Here is a 17,535-nt window from a genome sequence, read left to right as displayed (position 1 = left end):
TCTTTTTGCATCTTCCCCCGACTTTTAAACTACCTGATGCATTGTGGTCAGTCATGGCTGTCTAAGCTGATCAAATGATACCTGCATGTGTAACGCTAAAGCACATTACACTCACTAGGCTTGCATTTCTTAGWATTCAGCTCATTAGCTACTTACCGGTTCTTTTCTAGTTCGTTGTGCGTAGACCTGGAAGATAAACAAAAATTTGGATTAGTCACCTTTGACCTCCCAGCACAGAATTCCAGTCAGTGCAAGCTGTAAACATCCCTGCATTTCAACATAAAGCCAACCAACTACATATATTAAAATATATAGCTATAATCATCTTTCTCTCCCTGGTGACAAGAGATTCCTCCCATCCTAAGTCTGTATTTACTAGCTGTGTGCAAAGCCAGTACTCGTCCTGGTGTCACAGTAAATGTTCCCTAGAGAATGAAAGGGGCAGAAAATCCCTAAGAGAAGCAATGATTAGCACGGGGSACCAGACTCAACCATTTTCACATTGTATTTCCAGCTCTGCTCCCAATTCAATACAGGACTGCAGCTGCATTTCTTTGCACTTCAGTTTTTCCATCTACCTCGTGAAAACACAGATATCATCTCCCAACACAGGAGCTCATGAAGCCTTAATTAATGTACACAAAATACTCAGGGATCTCCCAACTTAAACAGCTCTGTGAGGACAAGGCCTGGAATAATTTGGTGGCCACATCGTAGATGTACCAAACTTAGTAGAACTGCAGATATGCCCAGCATTTAGGCATGAAAYGGGATGTTCACAAACTGCCACATCTGCAAACATCAGCAGGGACGAGGAGCACTTTTAGGATGCCCAGAAACCCCTCAGGGACCGAAATGGCACTGCCACAACACAAGCTTGCTGCCGAGGAAGTGACCCATAAAGTGGCACTGTGACAAAGGAGGGGAGTTTGCCTCTATACCTGCCCACCACGCCAAATACACTGCCCGCGCTCCGTAACTCAGAGCTCACAGTTGAAAATGAGACCAACTACAAATAAAGAGGAAAAAAGACAAGTCCATTTTCCCAGTCTCTGTGATGAAAGCAAAAAGAAATTTAAATCCTTTCAGGATTGCTAATCTAACAATGTTATTAGTAACCCAGGTAGAGTTGTCAAGGATTATTTTAAAAGGATAGCTATTTATCCAACCTGTCTCTTTAACAGAAGGTCACCTTAAAATAAGTGTAAAAGGAGCCCGAGAGCTTAATAAAAAGGATCTATTTTCTGTAATTTGGCATCACATTTCTTCCGGAGCTCTGAGAAGATTATCCTCTATCCCCCATCTGGAGAATCCCGCAGAGAATTCTACAATTAGGGAACTGAATGAAGGATGTGCTCCAAGGGAAACCCTGTAATAATTAAATGCTTCTCCAAAAAAGGGAGGAGGAGTGCTTAACAGGTGTTGGAACCTCAGTGAAGATGACAAATAAACCGCAGACGTCTGCAAAAAACAACGCAAATGAGTCTTAGCTAGCCATGGCTGAGTGCTGCAGGCAACCAGCGGGGAAAAAAATCCCCCAAACTTTACTGTATGTCTGTGCAGTGTCCACTATGCAAGGGGATAYGGGGTTCCTTGAAGGCAAAGTACACTATAACCAAACTCCTCAAGAGGAAACTCCCAAGCAAATCCTTCCATTCCCCCTCCCCAAGAACACTGGAGGAATCAGACACAAACATAACCCACATTTAGTCCAGAAAAATCTCCCCAGATCAAAACCACATCCTCCACGGGGTCTAAACAGGTAAAATCCATTCGTCCGGGCAACTTGAATGCAACTGGGTGGAAATCAGCTCTCCAGAGGCTGAGCCAAGGCCCCCTTAAAACCACAGCCCGTATGTTCTTTGGAACAGGGTTATTGATCTTATTTACCTCATGTTCCTGCAGGAGACTTTACACTTTTCTTGGCTATTCCATTAGCAGCTATAAAGCCAGAGATATGCAATGGCTTAAATTCCTTTATTATATCGAGCCAATTATGAAGGCCAGCACTGCAAGAACAAAGTTTGGCCCACTGCTGTGAACAAAATTAAAACAGCAGGTTCTCCCTACTCCTCCCACACAGGAGACTCTATTACCTATCTTCTTTCTGATGAACACCACAATTGAGAGGGGTCATAGGCTTTTCACCAAGTCAGGAAATTCATACTGTGACTTTTAACCATATCAGTGGCAAATTAAAAACAAAAAACAAACCCCCCAAACACTTTCTCACCGTGACTGCATGCAAACAGAAGAATCTCAGCAATGTCAAATGAATCCTATGGGAATGCTATGTCTATTGTCTCTGCTTCCCTTAGTCTTACTGAGGATATTTGGAAAAGCTTTAAGTCTTCTTTTCATCTAAATGTGTGTGTGGGGAAGTCCCCCTCTCCCCTCCAATTCTCTAACTTACATTTTCTCTGGCAGTTTCCCTTAGCTTTGGCAATGGGCACAGAAAAAACCCTCCATCTTCTGTTCATAATTCATTTCGCTTTTTGTAGTTCCTGATCAAGAGATTAATTTTGTCCTCTTGTCTTTGGGTTGCACATGTTACTAAGATTTATTTGGAGTTAAACAAGGATAGTGCTGTCAGTGCAGTATATAAAAAAAACCCAAAATACAGGAACCTCTATTGATCCTTCATTCAGAAAAAAAGCTCTTGAATAGTCACAGAATCAAATTTTAACTGGACCTTTTCAACTAAGATGGTCTCACCACCTGAGAACTTAGACAGTATCCCCACACCGAACTCACAGCTCCATCCTTGCAGCGTATCACCAGCTTTTTGATGGACACCATGGCTGTAAGGAACTTGAGGAACTTTTCAGGGTTTATTGTAACATTTTGCATTTACAACAGCATGGAATTGGTGCCTTCACTGAAATGTTGCTTTGCTGCCCTTGGTGGTCACTCACAGCCTGGGTCACGCAGTAACATAAGGACACAGCTGYGGAGCACAGACCAGAGGAGTTCATATCCCTGCTGCCAGCCAGCCAGAGCAAGCCAGACCTTGCCTCTGCTCACAGAGCTGCAGCCACRGCTACGCAGGTACAGGCAGGTTCAGAGAGGAAAACAAAGCCCAAGCGTAGGTACTGGCCCTGCCTCCAACCTGCCCCTGTTTGAAACCTCAGCCCCAAGTGAAAGGCAGCTCAGCACAAACTGCACGGTTCTCTTTTAAAAGCCAGATTTCTACAGCAGTCAGTTCTTTAAAAAGAAAGCATCCAAACTGGTAACAGTCCCTAAAAATTTAAGAAATATTACGTAAGGAGGAGAATCCTGATGAATGCGTTTTGAAAACAGCTCAGCAAGAGATCAAGAGCAAGCTTTAGAAGCTTAACCTATAGGAGCGAGGAAAACAGCAACAAAAGCCACAAGCAAGCCCCATCACGATTTTAAAAAACATGAAGCTGAAAGAAGAGAAACTAAAGTTTRTATCTCTTTTTTCCAGATATCTGAAACCGCATACAAAATAATAAGAAACAYGCAGAGCAGCAATTGTCAGTCACTCTAATTTTAGGTCAGATGCAACAACCTCTTTGCATCTCTTACTCTGATTCTTGCTATCCAACCTTGTAACAAGGTGTCCCCAAAACAATAAGCTGCACTGAATTCCCTCAGTGAATGAGACATTGTAAATAATATATCATTTTCTTTATTTAAATAAAATCCCTCATGCCAGGGCAGGGGCTGCCAAACTTTCCCAGAGGCACAGGTGAGCCAACAAAAAGAAAAGGCAACAACCAAGTGTCTTTGTCCAACCTCATACATAGGTGGCATTTATACCCAGTGACCCTGGCATCTCCTTTGACCTGTCTGCCCTCTTGCCTGGATCSAGCACTGCCTCTGGATCCAGACTTAGGACTCTGAGAGCTGCATCTCCATCACACCAGAGGTACCTGTGGCTCAGGCGGTGCTGCTGGCCACCCCTGCTACAAGATACCAGGGCAGGGGGAAAATCAGCTCTTCAAATACCTGTCCTCAACAGCAACACAAAGCCGGTGCACGTCCTCCAAACCAGACCCATAACTCACTCACCCCACTCTGCTCTAGTAAGAGATTAATCTTGAAAGAAATACTCCATCAGCTAGTGAAAACTAATGCATGATTACCGTAACTGCGTTTAGCAAAGCAGTAAGACCATCCATCTAGCCCAACAGTTGTCTGTCTTACCTTACACTGTCCAGGTAGCAGCTACCCCTGCTGCTTATGGATAACCACACCAACCTCCTTCATTTTTCAGACCTTTCCTACCTTCTGCTTCTGTTGACATCCATCTACCTCACCATCAAATTCCCCTCCAGAAAATGCCTTCTTCCATTCCCCAACCCAAAACCCTCTGGGAAAAACAGAATTAAGCTACTGGTCTCTCCTTTTTCTTCTTCAAAAATGACTCCTATTGGAAACTGCCAAATAAAATGACAAAAGAAATGAAAAGGAAGGATGATTTTTCAGTTTTAAAGCAACTGACTGACCTGTGTGAACAAAACCAAATCTACCGGCTAAAGAATCCCAGCATTCCGCCAGTGTTTCAAACAGCAGATCAACACCACAACATGTCTACAAAATCAAGGGCACACAGCATAACCCGAGGAGTCCACGGAAAAGCTCCACCAGCTGCAGTAGGTGAGATCTTCAGCCCAGTAGTAAGACAAACCATTATTAGATAGCTGCTGTGCAAGAGTCAAGTCTTTCTGTCAAGATGGAGACACTCAAGGATGGAGTTTCCAGGGGTACTATGAACCCACCTCACTTCCAGGAGGCCCAGGACCCCGGGTCCTGGAAGACTGCGTGGAGTTTTGGGAACTCAGCAGCTTATTCATGCTGCCAACAGCTTGTATAGTCAAGAGCAGGATGCAGCTGAACGGGAGATGGCACAGTTGGAGCACATGTCCTTCTGCTACACCCTTATGCTCTTTGCAAATACCAGCTTCCAGTCCAACTACAGGCTCACCTCAGCCTCGCTTAGGGAATCTAACAAAACATTTCCTTGCAAGTAACACTACGGCCAAAAGTTTTCTTAGTCATTATTATCTCCAGACCCTCACACACAGTCTGGCCTTGAGGTCCACAGCAAATGCTTCATCACAAGGAGCTGAACTGAGGAGACAAAACAGGCTATGTTTCACCTTCTCACTGACGTCAATGGAGATGCACCAGATTAACCTGGCCCCGAACTCTGGCTAGTTTTTCTGTCACTCAGACTGACATGGTATCAGATTCCTCCCAAGACTCTGATCAAAGCTGTTTTCCCAGGATCAAGCCAATCCCTCTCTGAAGTTCACATTCTCAGTCTCCAGCAGAGAAGGGGACGCAAGCGCATTGGCATCTGTTCCTGTTTATTCATCTTTGAGAAAGGAGAAATGGCCCCACAGACCGTTTCAGCTCCTGACAAGGAGAAGGAGTTCCTCCGTATGGTTCACAGTGACCGCAGCAAGTCATCTACCCCAGCGCTTCTACACTGTCCTGAAAGCCTCCTGCAACACTCAAAGACACTAACTTTAAAAGGCAGACTGCACGCAACTCTTAAAGAATTAAATGTCTTCAAAGCCATCTCCAGTATTTACACAGTTCCTCTTAGTTTGGTACCTGCATCTCATTATTTCTTTTTGCAGATCTCTGAAATGAACTATTCCCCATGACTTTTTCTGCTGGGGTGGGACAYGACAGCAATGTACAGAAAAGCTAACTGATTTTCCCAATGTCACACAAGAGCCTGCGGTACAGCAAAGCACTGAACTTAGGTTCTCTAAATCCCAGGATAAGAACCGCATCAGTGGCTTGCTGTTCTCAGGCATCCCAGAAAGACATCTAATAGGAATATTTGTGCCATCTGATTCTTGGRTCCAAAAGGAGAAATTACATAATCAATGCAAGCTGTAAGTGGGAAAGCGAATAAAAAACCCTCGAACTCTAAACCATCCCTTGTGCCCTGCCCAGCTAAGAGAGCCAACTCTATAGTCAGACATCACGGTATGAGGCGCCAGAGAACACTCTAAGGAAGGAGCACAGAGCCAAGGAATACTATTTTACTGAAAAAACTCATCTGATAGACACATCAGGCATAACCTTCAGGTGGAGAAGGAATTGCAGCAACAGCCCCAGACAGAGCTCCAGGCTGGTGCCGCATGTTCTGCTTTTTCAACACAAGGGAGGAGGTAGCAGGAAGACTCCTCTTCCTCACTTAGCACCATGAGCCTCACAGTCCCARAGCTGAGCTCTACCAAAACATGGCTTCTCACCCTGCAGCCAGAGAGACACCCCAATTAGCTGCAAAAAGCAGCGCTCTGCAGGGGAAGGGTTTTCCAAGCCAGACTCTGAACAGCAAGAAAATGGTTCTGTATTCACTGCTGTGCTCTGGGGCCTGCAAAGGAGCTCCCAGCCGGCTTCCTTGCCTGCCCTACCAGCTGGGAGCCCTGTGCAGCTCTCCTGCTCCTTCTCTTATACCACCCGAAACCCCTATGCTGAGGCTGGTCCTAGCCCAAGTGCTAAGGGGAAACTGTTCCACCACACACACTCACTCACCCAGGGCCCTGCACGGCCAAGAGGAACTGGGTTTGCTGAACAAGCAGCTATTCAATATTTTGTTTTCTCCTCATTGTTCAATGCGTGGCGTCAAGCCAAGCCCTGCTCTGAATACAGAACCAGTGGTTTCCTTAAAGGCTTTTCTACAGTCCCACGGAGAGCAGCGGCTAGGCAGTTCACAAACATGTTTATTGTCAGACATCCTTGTTTTCCAAGTGGGTAGCTGAAACACAGAGAAGTCAGAGTTGCAGTTTCTTGTCCCTCTGGGTGCCTCAAGGAAGACCCCAAGGGCCTGGTTTTCTGGGTCACTTTACAGGTTCAAAGCACTGATTCTACTGATGCTCCCTGCAGCTGTGCATTGTCAGCATTTGTGCAACTCAAAGCCCAGGCTCACACCTTGGAAAAAAGTCACAACATRAAGAATGGGCTATTTTGGGGTCTACGATGACAAGCTGGGCTTAAAGTGACTTGCAAAGTGTTCACATTGGATTGCTGGGAGGGGTAAGGAGCAAAACGAGTTCTCCAGAGGGCTACTCACTGCTTTATCATCAGCCTTCTAACTTCTGTGACAAGTGAGTAAAGATCCTACAGAAACTACCTCCTACCTTCCCAATCCATAGTAAACCATATCAGAATGGTTTACATTTCACCATCTGCAGGGTGTACATGCAGATTAGATACCTCCCAAATGAACATGTCACCCTTTGTATCTCAGCCATTTTGATAGAGAAACTCTAGCTCGCCTCCCTTGAACATGCAGCAGTTGACAGCTTCTGTAATGACTTAGACTTTGGCCAAATTCAATCAGATTCTTACAAGTTAGAAAAAGTGAAATGTTTTTTTTTTCAGAAAGGAGAAATCCCTGTCTATGACATATTGATGCAAGGGAATCTGAACTTAGAGACAAGTTCTTGATTCAAAAAAAAAAAAAAAAAAAAGCAAAATTATGGTTTTTCAGCCCCTGATAAGGCAAAGTATCAGCTGGATTTACCACAGTACTTCCAAGCTCCCCCACATGAATGAAGAAGTTGAAAGCACAGAATGAGGAGAGCAAAATACAGATGCTTACTTGCACTCACATGACCTGTATGCTGACCCTAGGATCTCTCTCAGGTGCTGCTTGGGGARGACAACCTCCCTGCACACCTCACTACACAATCATCATAAACAGATCATTTGAAGCAAAATGAATATTTAAACGGAACAATGCACAAACTCCATTCATCCCCTGCTACCTCAGTATCTCTGCTAACAAAATTTCCTCTGTTTAATACTGAAGTGTATCAGAGAGAAGGGTAGGAACTGACCCTGCAGGAGGCTGTGTGTGGCTTCTGCACCCTGCCCCACTGATTTCAGTAGGCTCCACGAGAGTCCCAGTGCAAGGTCAGGGCCTCAGTSCCTTCCAAAGGGCCACCAGATAATGTATGTAATGTGTAATGTAAGGTATGATAATTACTGGTGCCARCAAGGTAGCACCAATGATTTATAGAAAGAAAGTAAAGACACTGTGAATAATTTTCAAAGCCACTGAAGACACCCTAGGATCCTAAGTCCCATTTTCTTTCAAATAGCCATAAGCTCCTGAACACTGATGCTGCTTCCTGAAAGCAGGATTACCCTAAGGTACAGATGGTGAGAACCRTGTAACGTACAGATGGTGGGACCCATGTAGATCTTCTGACGTAYCCGGATCTTACAGTCTTTCAGTGGCAGGCTCAGGAATGGATCCAAGGACCCGGCATGCCAGCCCTTTGCCCTATACCATGCTTCCTCCCACACATAACATTACCCTTTAGAGGAAGATGGTCATATCCAGAAATAGTCTTAGTAATGTCATTTGCAAAGCAACAGTCTGTTTGGGGAACACAMACCTTCTGGCCTAAGGAAACTACCTTAAAATCCACTGGGAAAAATGAGGCTTTTTCAGTAAATGCCACCTGGCTGCAAATCACTTTGTTTGAAAAGAAACTGGTGGCTTTTGCATGGCTCTGGGCCAGACCAGACTTTCCTCACTTCTATTTACGTTTGTTAGTTATCTTTCATGTTACATCTATATTGCTGCAATACTGTGCCTGGAAATGCACGGAGGGGAAGTATATTTGAAAAGAGGTAAGTATAGTAATTTAATTATCTACATATTATAATAGGGAAACTGAGGTACAGAGACTTACACAGGCTGTAATAAAATCAGGAAGAGAACCCAAATTTCCTGATGTCCAGGATTATATCCTGTTTACAAGGACATACCTGTCTAGCATTTAGGAAATAGATCCATGAAAAAGGAATGCTGAGAAAAGGGAAGTGCACCGATTCATTCTGTTCTTACGGTTCTGGCTCACAAGCAGCACCAAACACTACAAAGGCAGCAAGGTTGCTACCTCCTGCTGCTCCCAGATGGCCATCTACCTGCGAAACAGTTCACAAGCAGCTGCAKTCTGCAGCCCCACTTTTCAAGGCAAACTAGAACTGATGCTATTTCACATTGCCATGTCTATAAACATGTCTTGCTTTATAAACAACTGGCTGCCCAAGTGACATGGCAATGGCCACTGGSCTTACAGTTTTAACAGCCATCCCAATATCACCTCTCCCTGCCCATGACTTCTGGCACTCAGTTAATACCCTTTTCTCAATGGTGTAACTGAAGAAAGGAGATAAACTAGACGCGCTCATAAAATAATCAAGTATCTGATGCAGGCAGAGATGCGAAGCAAGAGAAATGCTCTCAGTCCACATGCCTACTAGTTAGAGAGTAAGCAAAATAATAGCAAGCAATTAAGATAATGTTGAAATTCATCTAGACTATTTCAAACTGGATTCATAAAGCAGCAAAACTGAAGTCAATCACATGCAGAACAGAGAATGCAAGTACAGGAGGAGGCAGCACAGAAATGAAAGATGGGAATATATCCAGAGGGATGGAAAAAGCAGGCCTGTTCCCTCCAAGCTGATCAACGAGACAGTGTCTCGWAACGAAGAGATCCAAGCAAAGGCCAGCCAAGTGCAAAGCCCCAGAGACCCACAGCCTCTGATCAAGGGAGCRCAAAACAGTCAACAACAACAAATCCTATCTTTGTTGGTGCAAAGGGGGAGGGAGTAGGAGCCAACTCTCTCAAGAAGAGAGCTAACAGAAGCCAGGCTCTGAATTCATGCAGAAGTTTGTCAGGAAGGATCAGAAGATAATGAACAGCAGCAGCTTCAACACACAAGACAACTAACTCAGCAGCATGATATGCAAAGATGGACTGAACTGCTTGGGTCAGGAAGAGAAATGTATTTGAAAGATCAACCAAGAGCAAGAAAGGAAAATGTCAGTCTTACCTATAGACAGAGAAGAAGACACTGGCAAAAACACTACAGGTGACAACCAAGTCTCTGTTAACCGAAGGGGTCAGGTTAAATGACCACCAAGGACAAATCCCTGAATGTGTTATGAATGAGTCATTACACAGAGAAGTGGATACAGCAAGCGTCGAAGCAGGGTGAGATGAAAAAAAGCGTAACAAATATGGAATACTAATTAAACCAAGGAATCAGCTGTGCACTGAATACAATGTTCCTTAGCAGAAACACTAGAAAAGCAATTCCGTATTTCACCCAAATATCCTCCCCATCACCTCAGGACACCAGATCTCTCTAGCAGCTGGTAAACTTCATGTTTCAAGAGACCCTGGCACCAAAATCTGCAGTTTCTCCTCACTGCATCAGCATCTCTGCAATCACTGCTGGCTGATCGGGAGTGATGATAACAGAAATGGACCCGGGCAGCGCTGCCCCRCACACAGCATGAACCCTGCCTAACAGTCCCACTGCTGCAAAATAGCACATTCCTATAGAGACTTCMCCCAAATCTGAGAGGACAGAGGGATCACAATCACTTCACCAGAGAGCAACACTTCATGGAATACAGATGCTGCAACAGTGAATTATAGCAAAGTTGCAGATAATATCAGCAGCTGGGCCCACGTCTGGTTTACATGAAGGCAGTCTCAAGAGACTAAATTATGTTTACACCTAGTGAAGGTATCCACACGTAAATTCAGCTCAGAATTGTGAGCTCCTGCACAGATTCCCTGTCACAGAGATCTCCCYATATTTGTGTGCTTATATTACTAATATTCAAAGGGAAAACAGGAACCACGATTCTGGTGCCTTCCTACTTGGAGGGCTGTAAAATAAACAGGATGAGAGAGGAGAACACAGAGTGTTCACCACCGGGAAGTGCCATACCAAACTTGGGTGCTTTCAGAGACCTCATTCCTCTCTAGGGAGTGGGATGTATGCTTCTTAAGACTTCTGCTGGGTTCCCCCTCACTTTCTGTGTTTCACTCGCTAACCTGTCAGTTGTGGTACAGCAGAGCCAAACATCGCTGAGAAGATGCTGCATTCAAAACCTCATCTACACTGGACACTTTTTGCCCAAATCGCTGGCAGGATCTCAGCTTCTCATATAGATCAGCACAGACAAGGAAAGGCACAACTCGGAACCGGCAGTTTCAGAAACTCCAGCGTCACTATGGCTCGCTTGCCTGTACTTGCACATCATGTTGCTGCAAATTACATAAAATCAGCAGAAGGGATGTGGCTGAGGCCTCATGGAGCTATTTGCCAAGACAGCCCTGTTGACCAGGCTGCTCTCATCAACCACATTCAAGTACAAACTTACAAAAGCTAGTGAGATTGCAACAAGGGGTGCTTTGCCCATCATGCATTCAACAGTTTGAAGTTCCTCTGTTACTCAGGACTTTGTTCATTTATGGTACTCAGTCTTTAGATTATAGCCTGAATTGATGCTGCAATCAAGCCAGAAACAACTCTGGAAGGCTGTTCACCCTCCTGTATTACATGCAGATATTACTAGCAGCATGGGACTTGAGCACGGTTCCTCTCCGATAAAGGAGAAACAGAGGTATAATTTTTTATGCTTATCTTGCCAATTAGAAATTCCTTGCTAAGGAAAGAGGATGAGCCAGTAATCCATTTTCCTAGCCTAATATCCAACTGCCACTACGCCTCTTCTGAGAGAAGCCATGCTCACGCCTAACTATAGGCRATACTTCTGGCCAAACTCTCTTAGCAGCTCTAACACAACAACTCAACCTTGTCCACTTTTCCTTTCTTGGAAAGGCAAATAGCATATTCAACTAATTCTGGACAAAATCTCAGGTAAAAGCATGATGATTACAGATAGCAATCTCACTGTTTGTACATTATCAAAATGTGGTATAAATCAAAACATGGCACAGCAAATCCCATCTACTCTCTGCATCACACATGTCGGTTTGTATCATACAAAGCAAAGCTAAGTCTTGAGCCATAAACAGCGCTCCATGGCACTACAAAACCAGAGACTGAAAGCAGAGTCTCCACCCCAACGCACTACACAAAGGCTAAATTCTAACCCACATAYACACAGTGAGTCAAAACTCAACTCCCACAAGGAATAAGGTGTGATTCAATGCAAATGCAAGTGGCTAAAAAAGGCCCCAAAACAAACAAACAATATCATCCAGAAACAAGCACACTGAGAGGTTAGAAAACAACAAAGATGTCAACAAAAAGCCTTGAGGACTTTGCTGTCTAAGGAGATATAAGGAGAGGGGCGGGTGCTTGAAGCAGAAAAGTAGAGTGACTCTGGCTGACATAAGAGTTTCCTCTTTCATAGACTTCTGACATGAGATGGGCAAACCACTCGGCTCCTTGTATCTCTTCTTCACCAATAAAACAGGAAGTATGGCAGAGTCCTAACTCCAGAGGCTGCAGGAAGAATTAAAGACCATCAGGTACTCAGCTGGTGAGGCAATGGGGGGGCAGTGAAGCTCCTCAAACAGCAAAGACACATTTAAAACTTGGTGTAAGCAAGTGTTCACCAGTGCCCTTCCTCCTCCTCCACAGACTGAGGTAGTCACACAGCAGTGGTTCACGCTCTTCTGGTAAGTCAGACTTTCTTGTGCACCAGACAGCCAGGGTGTACTTGCAGCTACACATGCCACATCCTTTTAGCTTCTGCGCCCGTGTCTACAAACCTGTGGCACGTGAAGCCATCACCTGAGGCACAAGAAGCACCTTCTGCATACCCACCTGCCCCCATTCCTGCTCAGGGACACTGCGTGCAAACTAAGCTTAAAAGCAGCAGTACCTGAGAGTTTCAGTAGTTGCAGCCCCCCTGCACCCTCTAACAACAACTTTAAAGGTCATGAAGGTAGAAGCTCACTGGCTACAAAGAAGATTCAGCACAAAACCAAATGACAGAATTTAGAAGTTGGGAAATGACAGTAAATGCTGAAAAGAAGTTTTAAATGGCATCTGGCTCTTGGGAGAAGCATCTACAATAGAAAAAAAAAGAGGAAATGCATCACTAGGACAGTTAGAAGAGCAAAGAAACACAGACACCTGSATTTTGAAGACACCAGGTGTCCAAAATGCCTTACCATACCCATTGTAGCAAGATCTGCTGACTCCCAGCTCTACAGGCTGCCTGCTGCCAGACTGCAGATGTCTGAAAGGTTTGTTGCTGAGGGCCCTTGGGAAGCAGCCTTAGACACAAGGGAGGATAGTGGGGAGAGAGGAAAAATGAAAGGAAAAAGAAACTGGACAGAGATCAAACCTTCCCCGTGGAACTGAGTAATAGGTTCTTTGAGTGCCCTTAAYAGCACAGACCTCCTGGGAGACCTGTGGACTCCTAGCATCACTAGGAGGGTGCCTGGCATTTCCCTAGGATCAGAGATCAGACTGAAAAATAACACWCTTTTCCATATGCCTGGGAGTCTAAGCAATACAAATGACAATCTAATATTGTAATATAATTTCAGATTCTGATATAAATCTTAACTTCATTAAATTGATTGTATTTAGGGGGACGAGGAGAGAATCATTTGGTATCCCTGATGTTTATTTATTTCCTGCTCGCACAGCAAACTAAATTGATTAAAAAGCCTTCTCAGTTATTCTCCAAAAACATATAAACATCAAACCAGTGCAGTCCTAACTGCAATGAATCTTTCAAATAATGGAGTCTGTTCAGAACTGCATATGCAGCATTCGCAAGAGARGTCTCCAGGACCAGTGAACGCAGCTGAAGTACCCACAGGGCTGTACTCCCAGCATGGTCTACTTCATTTCTCTAGCAAGTTTTTTTAGAGCTCAGCTTCTGCCTCACAAATGTCTTCAGAAGGAAGAAGACTAAGTGATACTGTACATTAAAAAAAAAGTGCTGCTAATTTTTATCTCACTCCCCACAGAAAATACCCTTTTCAAGATTCATAACCAAATTAAAAAGTAAACCAACGAGCCAATCTATATTAAATTGGAATTAAATTTTGCCTTTTGCTTTTATCTGTACGTTAAATGGGGTATTTTTAAAAGTCTCTCTTGTTTTCTAGGAAATCCACGTCATAATGACTGTAATTCTCTACATGTTTCTGCAGGTGCCTAACTTCCAGTACCTAAGTAGCCCTGACTAAAATCAGCAGACCACATATGTTTAACTGCATGCAGGATCTACACCACAGCATGCAATATTAGTCAGTAATCCAAAAAGCCTTTAAAATACCCATGCAAAATACCATACATACGTAAAAATGTAAGGCCCCAAGGACTTCAGAGGGGCTCCCCTCCGCAGCAGTCTGCATGCTGTCAGATGCAGCACTGAGACAAAGGAGGGAAGAGACAACCTGAGCCAAAACATCCTTATTTAAAAATGCATTATCAATTTGAACCAGAGAAACRGTTTTTTCTCTTCTAACTGTGCACTCCTATTCAAAGTAGAACAAAAAAAGTTATTTTGCAGGTACTGGAAGACTGTCTTTACCTCTCTAAGAATAAGATCTTCCTCCACCATCACCACCCAGAGCTATGTTGCCTTTTTCTAGGAGCTTTCTGGGGAGTTGTGCCATGACAGCACCGTACTTGTTGGGAAGCAGTAGCTGTAATGTCTGGGTTGCAAATGCTGACACAAAATACCTGGATTTAGACTATGAAATGAAGGGCACCTTAGGCTTTGTAAATACTTTGCATCTCATCAGCACAGTTTATGACAAAATGTTTAATGACAAAACCTTTACGGGATCCCATATCTAAAAGCATAATTTCTCTACAGTAGTTAAACATTTTGAAACAGAAGTAGTTTAAGAGAACCTCTCATCCAAACATGAAATGCAATTTTGTCCCTCAAGAACTGCTAGATGTTTTAATTCAAAGTCCATTCAAACAACTTCACTAAACAGAACTTACTGAATTGTCCCTTTGATTTTAACAGGAAAGGAGGAYGCAGACCCTCCTTTAAATAAGGCTAACACTGTACTTGGCATCACACAAAATACACTGCAGCGCATTTGGAGGCACCCCGAACTTCCCAGTTGTCACTTCCCAGCACTGCAGCCGTCTGGAAGGCCTGCCATCTCCCACAGCAAGTGCAAGCTGCTACCACTGGTGCTAAAAGAAACTTCCATCACCAGATGCGCGTGYGAGGCCTGAGCTCCCTGATCAAAAAGCTCCAACCCCTTGCTAGAACGGACCCAAGGCTGGTCACCTCCCGAGATCGAAGCAAGAGCACRAGGCAACACTGATAGATGGAATCTGGCCTTCAGTATTTCTTGTGTAACAAAGATTTTAAGTCMGGCTAAGAAGCACCAATCCTGCTTCTCTGTTGTCTCCCCATCCCCTCCTCCCCCAACACACTCAGCCTGTCATGCCAACCTGCACAGTGAGCGGGCCTCGGGACCCCGCGAGAGCCATGCCCACAGGCTCTGCGCCTGCGCTGCACACCAAGCACCCCAGCCCCGGGGACGAGTGAGCCGTGCATCATGCTCCAGTCTAGAGGCTGCTGGATTCGGTGCCGAGGAGCTCCTGAGGGGGATGTGTTTCCAGCCCTCCTCGGGAGAAGGGCAGGTTGCCATGACAAAGGCCTTTGAGAGAAAGAGGTGTGGGATGGAAAAATAATATGTGAGAAACCCAGGAGGGGAAAAAAAACAGATCTCAGATCAGCATTTACTGTCATTTCCCAACACAAATTGCCTGGGATTTGGGACGTTGGTTCATGAGAAACTGGAAAGGAATACAACTACCCTGAAATTAGGAGAGGGTAGAAGAAAGAGGGATATAAATATAAACAAGAAGCATACAAAGAACCCAAGATATGGTGATCCTGAGGAAKAAAACTTTCCCCACAGCAAGATATCCTAACACCACTTCAAATAACCTTTATTATCAAACACCAGGGAAGCAGAATCACAGTAAAAAAGGCACCTTTCCCCTAAGCCTCTACACCACAGTTCCCCTYCCAATGCCCTTAAGAAAGCTCTGTCACCTGAGCAACTTGCCACCATTTTATGGATTGCRCAAGCCTTGCTGCATTATAAGCAAGTTTGTAATTGTCTTTTTTAATGCTTTGCATTTCTGAAGTTTCTCTGCCATACAAGGTCTCAACAAGGTCTGCAYAGTTCTACAGAGAGGAGCAAAAGAAAGCAAAAGCTAGAAAGGGGAGGCAGATCCTACCACAGCAATGAGCGACAGGCCTAACCCAGTCATACCTCCTGAATCTGACAAACCAAGAAATATAACAAAGTGCCAAAAACATGGATTTCAACAATTGCTAAGCATTCAGAAAGCTGGGAAATCCCACTGCCCTGAAAGGCAGAGTGAAACACAGCTTCAGTTTCCTGACTTGATTCTCAAAACACACTGTATACAGCAGTCAGACATCTCCCTCTCCCAGTTTGTTGTAGGAGACCCATTTTAAAGCATCATTTCTCTACTTCAAATCGTGCCTATCATTACACTCCAAAGCACTCCAGCTGTGCACACACTGCCCCTTAATGCAGCAACTTCTGGGCTGGAAAAACACCATCACCTTTAACAGATTTAACAGAACAGCTATTGCCCGTGTCTTCCCTAAACTCTACAAATAGCTCTTCCCTATTCCCCTTCCCTTTGCAGCCTATGAGCCTTGGCAGAGAGTCAGCTGTGCCAGACACAGCTCCTCCGTGTCCCCTTTTCTCCCAGCGCTACGGACCCCAAAGGGATGCTGTACTTGTGTGTACAGATTCCTTCCTCTCAGCTTTCCTGAAGGGAAGTTTCTCTCCCCTGTCTCCAGCTTTATTCTCTAGCTTCATCCTTCCATCCAGCCCTGCACCCACACTTCCTTGCCCCGGTCGTACCTGTTGGCAATACTCGCACTGCTGCCACCGCCGCTGTGCTTCCTTGCCCGGCTCAGCCTCCGCGTGGGCTTTGGGTCTTGTAGTCCAGGGCTCGGAATTGAGGGAAAGGCCGAGGCATAGCCATGTTCACACTCTGCGCAAGAATCAACAGGCAGGGTGTGAAAAGGATAATTCACACACAMAAAAAWAATAATATTTAAAAAAAAGAAAGGCAGCGGCAGGCCTCATGCTCACCCACCAGCCTAGGTGGGGAGGCCCTGAGGCACAAGCACACAGGAAAACAACTGGTGATGCATTTAGAGGGAAGTGACTGGGAGGTGGAGAAAAGAGAGGAAGGGGCTCTGCCAGCCTCGAAGGAAGGACGCTACATCTCCAGTACCTGAAAACGTCAAAGCAGACACAACAGCCTACAGATTGCCCTGTCTCTCTCTCCTAGTTCAAGCCGTACCGAGCAAAGCAGGTGTGTTTCACCGGGCCATCGAGGGCTCCCTGAAACCAGGGCCTCGCTCCACCATCCTTCCTGTCCAGCGGGAAACTTCAAGCCAAGCCACGCTTTTCCTTCAAGGACTCTCATTCACCTCCATCTCCCCTCCTCTGTGGGCATCTTCCACCTCGATCACGACCGCGAGGAGGATCCGTCAGCGCTCGCTTCAGCCCCTCGCGGCTCAGGCGTTTATCGCCACCCAGCAGGAAACGCCTGCCCCGACCCCCTTCGCTGGCGCCCGTCTGTCCCTGGCCGAGACCCCCGGGCCCGGCCCCGGCCCCGCCGGGGACGCTGCCGCCCCGGCCCCCTCCTCCCGTTACCTCGCTCCCTCCGCTCCAGGTACTCGGCCGCCTCCAGCAGCCGCTGGATGTT

General features: G+C 45.3%; 1 long non-coding RNA gene across 4 annotated transcripts in view; it reads right to left on the bottom strand.

The window, feature by feature from the left end:
• The window catches only part of LOC146601364 (uncharacterized), a 36,844-nt gene extending 19,309 nt beyond the window's left edge, over window positions 1–17,535 (bottom strand). For 3 of the 4 annotated variants that reach the window (XR_014896168.1, XR_014896166.1, XR_014896172.1), the window contains exons 1-3: window positions 17,484–17,535; window positions 16,680–16,812; window positions 157–186 (exon numbers count right to left, since the gene is read on the bottom strand). This is a non-coding gene — a long non-coding RNA (uncharacterized LOC146601364). Of the gene's footprint in view, window positions 1–152; window positions 187–16,679; window positions 16,813–17,483 lie in introns of all 4 variants that reach the window. The other variant, XR_014896167.1, reaches the window with a different exon arrangement.

This window comes from Rhea americana, unplaced genomic scaffold (assembly GCF_003343005.1).
Source record: "Rhea americana isolate MKP2758 unplaced genomic scaffold, rheAme1 scaffold_104, whole genome shotgun sequence".
Classification (NCBI taxonomy): domain Eukaryota; kingdom Metazoa; phylum Chordata; class Aves; order Rheiformes; family Rheidae; genus Rhea; species Rhea americana.
This window is presented reverse-complemented; position numbering and strand designations above follow the sequence as displayed.